The sequence below is a fragment of the Sciurus carolinensis genome, unplaced genomic scaffold, assembly GCF_902686445.1.
Source record: "Sciurus carolinensis unplaced genomic scaffold, mSciCar1.2, whole genome shotgun sequence".
In the NCBI taxonomy this organism is placed as follows: Eukaryota; Metazoa; Chordata; class Mammalia; order Rodentia; family Sciuridae; genus Sciurus; species Sciurus carolinensis.
In genome coordinates, this window is record NW_025920141.1 from 2,484,386 (window position 1) to 2,492,647 (window position 8,262).

An 8,262-nucleotide genomic window follows, 5' to 3' on the forward strand; every position below is an offset into this window, starting at 1 on the left:
TATTAGATTTCCCACCCTCATCCACTCTCATTATGTCTGAAGCTCTTCCTTCCCCTTTTGTCCAGTACTTCAAATTGCTGCCACCTGCTCCCTGATGTTGTCACAATCACTACAAATTTTATCAACAACCTCATAAGGGAAAGACATCTATCAGTTCAGGGATCCTCTTGAAACACTACAAGAAAGACCATTCCAACACCTATTTAGATGTCTGGATAATCTGTTGCTACAAACAGTTTACTTACTTATTTCTAATATCATGAAAAACTTCAAGAAGTGTATGAATTTCTCTTGTACACTGTGTTCCCTGGAGTGAGAGAAACTTTCCACATTCCAGGTCTGTGACACAGGCAAGTCATTCAGTATCTCCAAACATTATTTCCTAAAATGAGAATGAATATTAATAATGTTGTAGTGAGGGGAAAATGAGTCACAATATTACAACACTGCATAATCCCTACTAAATGATTTTATCATTGATTCTATTTTTGTTTCATTATTATTACCAAAAATAGGATGATTTTGATGTTATCACTGTTTTTATTTCTACTGCATGATTGCCAATTTAACTTTTCCTCAACTACACACAATTATCATATATTATTTCCAGAGTTAACCAATTAATTTTTTAGGAAAAAAGTTAATGTTTAATACCTACTAGAGAATTACAGTTCTGAGAAGAAAATGAATAATCTTTGAAGTAATCATTCTATTCCCTTATTTGAACATAATATTTAGTGGGTTTCTACTAATTTATTTGGTGTTAAAGAACTGTCTTCTCTACTCCCAGTTCCTGCTGCTTTCATGGTTAACAAGCTGCACTCATTCAGTTCTTCAAACTGACTCTGTTCTCTCCACACTGCCTATGCACACCTGCTCCTTGGTGCTGTCTCTCCAGCCCTTGGGTGAAATCCAAGGTCACTTTAGCTTACCTGCTTATGTTTAAATAAGGAAAAATCCACTGGTACTCTCCAGACACAAACTGAAGCCTGGTTATGGTAATTACATTGCCAATCCCAGGTTAATAGTCAAAACAGAACACTGCATTGAAACATGAACTTTCTCCCAGGAACAGCCAGGCTTGCTGAAATCCTGCACAGCCAGGCCAGAAAGCAGAATGTAGACTTTTTGATTGGCATTTGAAATCTCCTCCACCAGACCAGCCTAGTGATGGTGTCTTCTGACCACTTCAAGTCCAAGAGCTGCCATGAGAGTAAAAGAGGAAGAAAATATCACTTGATGGATGCTACTCTTCCCTGAACCCACGAGGATGCTGTCTGGACTGGACATGTGTTCAGAGGGCACTCCTTCAAGGGCATTGCCTGCATTTTCCAGGGCCCTGCTCCTGTAAGTTTCCTGGCTGGTCCTCACAGCTTTCCACTCTCATGGGGTAGAACTCTTGCTGTCACCATTTCTTTCCCAACCTCAGGGCTCTCAAGCTGTAGTCAAGCTAACTTTGGACACTCTGGTGGGAAAGCACTTATTCCCAAGTCAACCTCTTCAGTGATAATGGGGGACTTCAGGTCAATTTACTTCTAGATGGCTCAAATATGGTAAGAAAATGGTCTCTCATTCGCAAATGTCAGATGGAACGCAGGCAGGTTCTCACAGTTGGTTCCCAGATTGGAACTGTTATAAGAAAAAGCTGATATTAGTAGATTTGGAAAAGTTTGCAGTAAAGAAAAATAAAAAAATAAATGGTTCTAATATCAGGTAGTTTCACCATTAACCACCTCACCACTGCAGGTTACACTGAGTCAGAAAAGGGGAAGTTCCATCTGGAAACCATCTGACTGGCTGCAGTCAGCACGTTTGACCACAGGCACGTGGTCAGATCAGTTCCAGCACAGGATTGCCTGAAGCTGCCCTGCTGTGATTGGCTAAGATTTAGTTGCTCGTTTACAAGAGAATTCCTACAGTTAAGGTAGCTTACATGTTATTTGCATATCAAGATAGGTTACAGTTCACCATATATGGAAGTCACTTTGGGACAAATTTTATCACCCAAGTATGGAGACCAGCTTGGAGCAAATTTATTGCAGTTTAACAATTAGCACCATTTTGTTCATATTTTTAAATCTTTGAGAGAGTGACCAAAAATTTATCATAGACACTGACATTATCTTCTACAATCATCAAAATAGAACTGCTTGAATTTAATACAGACTTCATAATTTCCCAATGGCAAGTTATTTAGATTAGCTGGGCATAGTGGAGCATGCCTATATTCCTACCAGTCTGAAAACTGAGGCAGGAGGATCCCAAGTTCAAGGACAGCCTCTGGGACATCAGGACTGGAAGCAAATTTGGGAGACCACAATAAAAAATAATAAAAAAAAAAAACGGGAGATGAGACTCAGTGGCAAAGCACCCCAAGGTTCAATCTCTGGTAATGCCACTGCCCCAAAAAGGAAATTAGATGTTTAACCATGACAAGTCCATGGGATGCACCAGGACAGCAGTGCATGAGTGTTTGAACTGAGTACATGATACAGTGTCCTCCACAGCCTGGGGAATGTCATGCATTTCTCTTATCATTACAAGGTAATGTGACACAACCCATTCACTGGTAACCTGGGTCTCCAATTCTGTAATCATCATGTAAAATCCATTCTTTTATGTCACAGAATTAACTTTTGATTCTATTTTATGCCTATGATTTAAAAATTAAAAAACATAATAAAATTAATAAGATTGAAATTCTATTTTAAAAATCACGTTCATTTACTCAATTTTTCTCTCTTGAAACAAAATCACGTTTAGTTTTTAATTCACTAAAAACAGAAAATAAATGGCAGAGACATTAATGTGAAACAACAATGCTTTTGACAAAAATGCATAGTGGAGTAACTTACTAGAAATGCTTGAGACAAGAATTGTTTCACACTTCAGAATTTTCAATTTTGGAATATTTAAACATATTTTACCAGTTGAATATCCCTAATTCAAAAAGTTAAAAGTTAAAAAGTTCCAAAATCTAAAAGTTTTTGAACACTGCTATGATGTTCACAAAATATCAGATTTGGGATCATCTTCTATTTTCATTTTCAGATTGGGTATGCTTAAATTGTATGTAAATTATGGCATATGAACCCTTCATAAATTTTGTCTTCATTCTTGTGAACTTGAACTCCTAGGAGCTCCTGGCTCTGTTTCCCTCTCTAGTTCACAAAATACAATGAGAATTGTCCAACAGGATGCAATATATGATATTGATAGCAGATCAAAAACTCCAAACTTGGATCCTAGAGGAATATGTGCAGGTGGAAATCCAATGAAGGGCATAAAACCAGCAGGAGAAGGGACACAGCTGACACTGGGTTCATCTACTCACAGTAGTTTTAAAAGGCAGTAAGAGCAAACAGAAGGGGCAAGTTGACCCAGGATACAGTCAACAATGCTGCAACTGTAGCTCTCCCAGGTGGTTCTCAGTGGTGGCAGTGGGCAGAAAATACATTGGACAAACATTTTCTCCATACCCTACTGACTTTTGGAATGCAGCCAAAGATTTCAGCTTTATGAAAGCGTTTCCCTTTTACATTGCAGGGAGGGACATTTCACAAATACCCCTCTCCTCTGTGAAGTAGTAGCTTCTCTTTTATGTCACCCAATTTTTTCATCAAATGCACCCAAGGGCACCTGCAGAGTGCTGGCACCTCACTGGGTGTGGGTGACACTCACAATCTCCTAAAGGGCAGGAGGAGTCCCTGCACAGTTCTCATTGGCATGAGGGGTTTTTTGGGTTAAGGGTTTTACAGCAAGCTCTTGAGAGTGCTCTTGGGTATCCAGACTCTAGAAACGTGGTCTAATTCTCTTTGTTCATTAATATAGTTCACAAGGACATATAATGTAGAAATGATGCTTCAGCTCCTCCCTGAGCTTGAGATTTTATCTTATCAGTTTTTGGAAGAGTCACATTTCCTCTACTTATTTTTATTATAATTACTATCACATAATAATTGTATAGAGAAAGGGAACTCACTGGGATATTTCCACACATGCATACATGGCCCTCACACCACCTCCCCCAGCACCTTTTCCAATCTCTAGCAATCTTCTTCTACTTTCAGATGTTTCCTTTTATGTTTCCACATTTGGGAGAGAACGAGCAGCACCTGTTTTCATGTCTCTTTGTGTCATTTCAGTTAACACAATAATCTCAGTTCCATCCAATTTCCTGGAAATGATAGGACTTATTCTTCTTTATGGTCCAATAATAGTGTGTCATATATATGTGTATTTATGTATATATGAAGAAGGTATATGTACATGTAAATAATATTGAAAATATGTACATATGTATATAAAGTATACATGTATATACATATATACATATATACATATATAAATTATATATGCATACATACATAGGTATACACCTGTATACATGTATATGGATACATATATACATGCTCACACACACCCACATATATGTAACCATATTTTTTCTCCATTCCCCTGCTGATAGACACCTAATTAGATTCTGTACCTTAGCTATTGTGAACAGTGCCACAATCATCATTGGTATGCAGACATCTCTATAGGCAGACTTAATTTCCCTCAGATAAACACTTAGATCTGGGACAGCTGAGTCATAGAAAAGTTCTATTTTCAGTTGTTTGGCACACCTCCAATCTATTCCCAAAGTACGTATACTAAATTACATTCTCACACTGTATACATGTTCCTTTTTATGCATAACTTAGTCAGTATTCATTAATTTTGATATGATAGATATTCTAACCTGAATAAAATCAAATCTCATAATTTTGATTTAATGTTTTCATGATGGTTAATGATATTGAGCATTTTTCATATGTTTATTGGTCATTTGTATTTCTTCAAACAAGTGTTTATTCAGATCATTTTCCCACTTTATTGGTTTATTTGTTTTAAGTGGTTTTGAGTTTTATATATTCTATATGCTAAGAAAAAATAATTGACAGCCTACACACAGCCCTTCTTGTGGGAGACATCTCATTCCTGGGTCCCCCCCTCCCCCGGCAGAATCCATAAGAACCTGGTCTTCCAACTTCTCTGTTGAACCAAATCCACTCATCCTCTCATGTGACTCATGTCCCATCAACCTGTGAACCTGCTCCTTCTCATGTGAACCAGCTCACATGGGGAAACTCTCCCTATGTCTCATCTTCTAGAAGATTTTCCACTGCCTGGAGACCCTGTTCTCTAAGAATCAGCCACCTTGGGTTACCCAACCAGTCATGATGCAGCCCTTCTTAACCCTCCCCTGGACACAGATTTGGAACAACACCTACCTGTGTGCAGTCAGGATGTTCTACAACTGAATCCTCATCTGACTCCAACAGTTTATTGGTTGATTTTATTTAATCTTCATATCTCTAATTTCTTACACCCAGAGGAAAAAAGTTTGGTCAGTAGTTACTGTTAAACTGAAATTCCTGAGACCAAGGATATCTTTCTGTTCTTTCTACGCAAATGGACTTATAAATCTAATACAATCTTGATCAAAATCCACGCAAGCTTTCTTTTGTAGAAATTAACAAGCTGATTGTAAAATATATGTGGGACTTCAAATGATCCAGAATGGCCAAAACAATTTTTGTGGAAGACCTAAGGATTTATATTACCTGATATCAGGGAAGAAAGGATAATGAAAGCTAGAGTAATCAGTTGTAGGATATCAGCATGTAGGTTGGCATACAGACCAGTGGAGGTAAAGAGACAGCTCAGAAACTGATCCACATAAAAATGGTCATCTGATTTTCAAAAAAGATTCTAAGATGATTTAATGGGAAATGAATGTTTTTCCAAAAGACAATAGAAGTGACTATCCTAATGGAAAAATAATGACCTAGAAATTTCATCTCACATCATGTGTAAGAGGTTGGATTGTGATCAACTAAGATGGACATCTAAGTCATAGGCTCCAGCATCTGCATGGATTTCAAGTAAGTCAATATACAGAGGAATGAAAATCCTTGAAGTTGAGCACACTCCTCAGGATAAAAGGTGCTCTGTTTGAATGGCTTAGAGATACTCTAATCCAAATCCTCTGTCCTTGAGGTCAGGAGACATTATTTTGTTATAATAACTTTTGGTAGTAGTGGATTCTGTGATATAAGAAAGATATGTGATCTGAACATGAACGAAGCTAACTGTAATATGTAACCTAGGTAACATGATATGACATTGAAATAGATAATAAACTGGATTGGTTTCCCATGGAAGCCACTTTTCTCTCTTTTCCAGTTTGTATGATTGCCTTTTTATTAGCTCTCCCCTTAAGCCTTATAGATGGACTCCAATTAACCTGTAGAAGTATCTGTAAGAAAAGACCATGTGTTTGGTTAATGGACTGTCCCAAAGGCAATAAAATCAAGGCTTTCAAATGAGATGGTCCTGAATTTGTTGGGCAAGTTCTATATTCAATGACAAGTGTCTTTACACAATGAGGGGGAGATACAGATGAGAGAGGAGAAAAACAGGAGATATGCAAGGAAAGAAGTGAAGAAAGCCCATGGTTATGCTTCCATAAGCCCAGAATACCTGCAGCTCAGCAGCTGAAAGAGGTTGAGAGGACTCCACCTCAGAGCTGACTGACAAAGCGGGAATCTGACAACACATTGATTTAGATTTTGGGCCACTGGAACTGAGATTGTAAATGTCTGTTGTTAGGAGTCACCTTCTGTGTAATCATGTGTTACAGCATCAGCAGAAAAATGACAGAACACACAAAAATTATTTCAAATATGTGACAGGCCTAAGTTTAATCTAGGACAATAATCTAATCTAGAGCTGTAAAGTTCACACAATGAAACAGGAAAAAGTCCTCATGAACTTGGTTGAGGTAGGGAGTGACTTGTGACAGAAAAAAATGAATTCTATCCATTAGCAAAAATAAAAATAAATTAAAACAATTTATTTTAAGAATACACCATGAGGAAGCAGCTGAGGAGAGTGGAGGAGGTGGTGACAGCTAGAAGTAGCTGCTCTTTAGTGTAATTGGAAACCCATCAGGAATTCTTTCTCAGACTCAAGTTAGAAGTGAGAGTTGAGACAAGTGAGGCCAACATTGCTGCTCTGAACTCCTCAAGGGAGAATGGATTTATCAGGAGCAAAAAGGAAGAGCTTTGTAGGAGTCAAAAATAATAAAAAAAAAAAGTCCAGCACTAGAGATCCCCCTCATACCAATATCAAGGACTGCTCTAAAGTCACAGGGATCACCAAGGACATGAGTGAGAAGGACCATGGCAGAGATAAGCCTATGAAAAGGCTCAGTGTTTCCAGCAGAAGCAGTAGCAGTACCAAGTCTCTGTGCAGTTCTACCTCCAGCTCAGGATCCAGCAGCAGCACAGGATCCAGCAGTGCCTCCAGCACCTCCTCTGCATCCAGGTGCTGGGGAAGCTCCAGCACATCCTGCAGCTCCCATTCCAGCAGCTCCTCTGGATCTCCCAGCCCTTCTGGGTGCAGACATGGCACAGGTGGTGATCCTGCTCCAAAAGCCAAACCACCTAAAAGACAAAAAGGAGAAGAAAAGGCAGAGCCCATCCCCTAAACCCAAAGTGCATGTTGGAAGCCTCACCAGGAATGTGACCAAGGATAACAACATGGAGATATTTTCCACCTTCGCAAAATTAAAAATATTGACATGCCTGTAGAAAGGGTGCATCCTCATATATCCAAAGGCTATGCATGTGTGGGGTTTGAGAATCAGATGAAGCTGAGAAGCCACTGAAGCACATGGATGGAGGACAAATGGATGGCCAGGAGGTCACTGCTACTGCTGTGTTGGCCCCATAGTCTAGGCCACCCACCACCCCAGTGATTCAGTCCTCCCAGGAGAATACTGTTGCCACCTCCTATGGTGGCATAGGTCACCACCACAGAGGAGAAGGAGGTCCACTTTACAAGACACAATTCCCCCATGAGCAGACAGTCCTGCTCTGTAGGGCACTGCCATCACAGAAACCACTCCATTCTAACTGCTCCAGATAAACAGACCCACCAAAACTCATCTATACCTTATGTTCCACCCAGCTTAGTGCTGTCACTTTCCTAGCTAAAGGAGTGTTGGCAGGAAAGGACCCCTCACTTGGGCTGGCTTCAAAGGCAGCAGTTGAGGAATTTCTTCTGCAGGCAGGTTCTGGCTCAGGAATGTGCCCATTGAGGTGCCCTGCAGTTTTCTGGTTAGAAAGCTCAACCATTACTGTCTTTCCAGTGGCAGAGCCCACAGGGTCCAGCAAGCTTCCAGGTGGCAGTGTGATCCAGACTCTTCACAGA

At 39.6% G+C, this 8,262-nt stretch overlaps 1 pseudogene; it reads left to right on the forward strand.

Moving 5' to 3' along the window:
- The first annotated feature begins 7,081 nt into the window (after nucleotides 1–7,081).
- On the forward strand, nucleotides 7,082–7,910 carry LOC124974285 (RNA-binding protein with serine-rich domain 1-like; annotated as a pseudogene).
- Nucleotides 7,911–8,262: the final 352 nt, after the last annotated feature.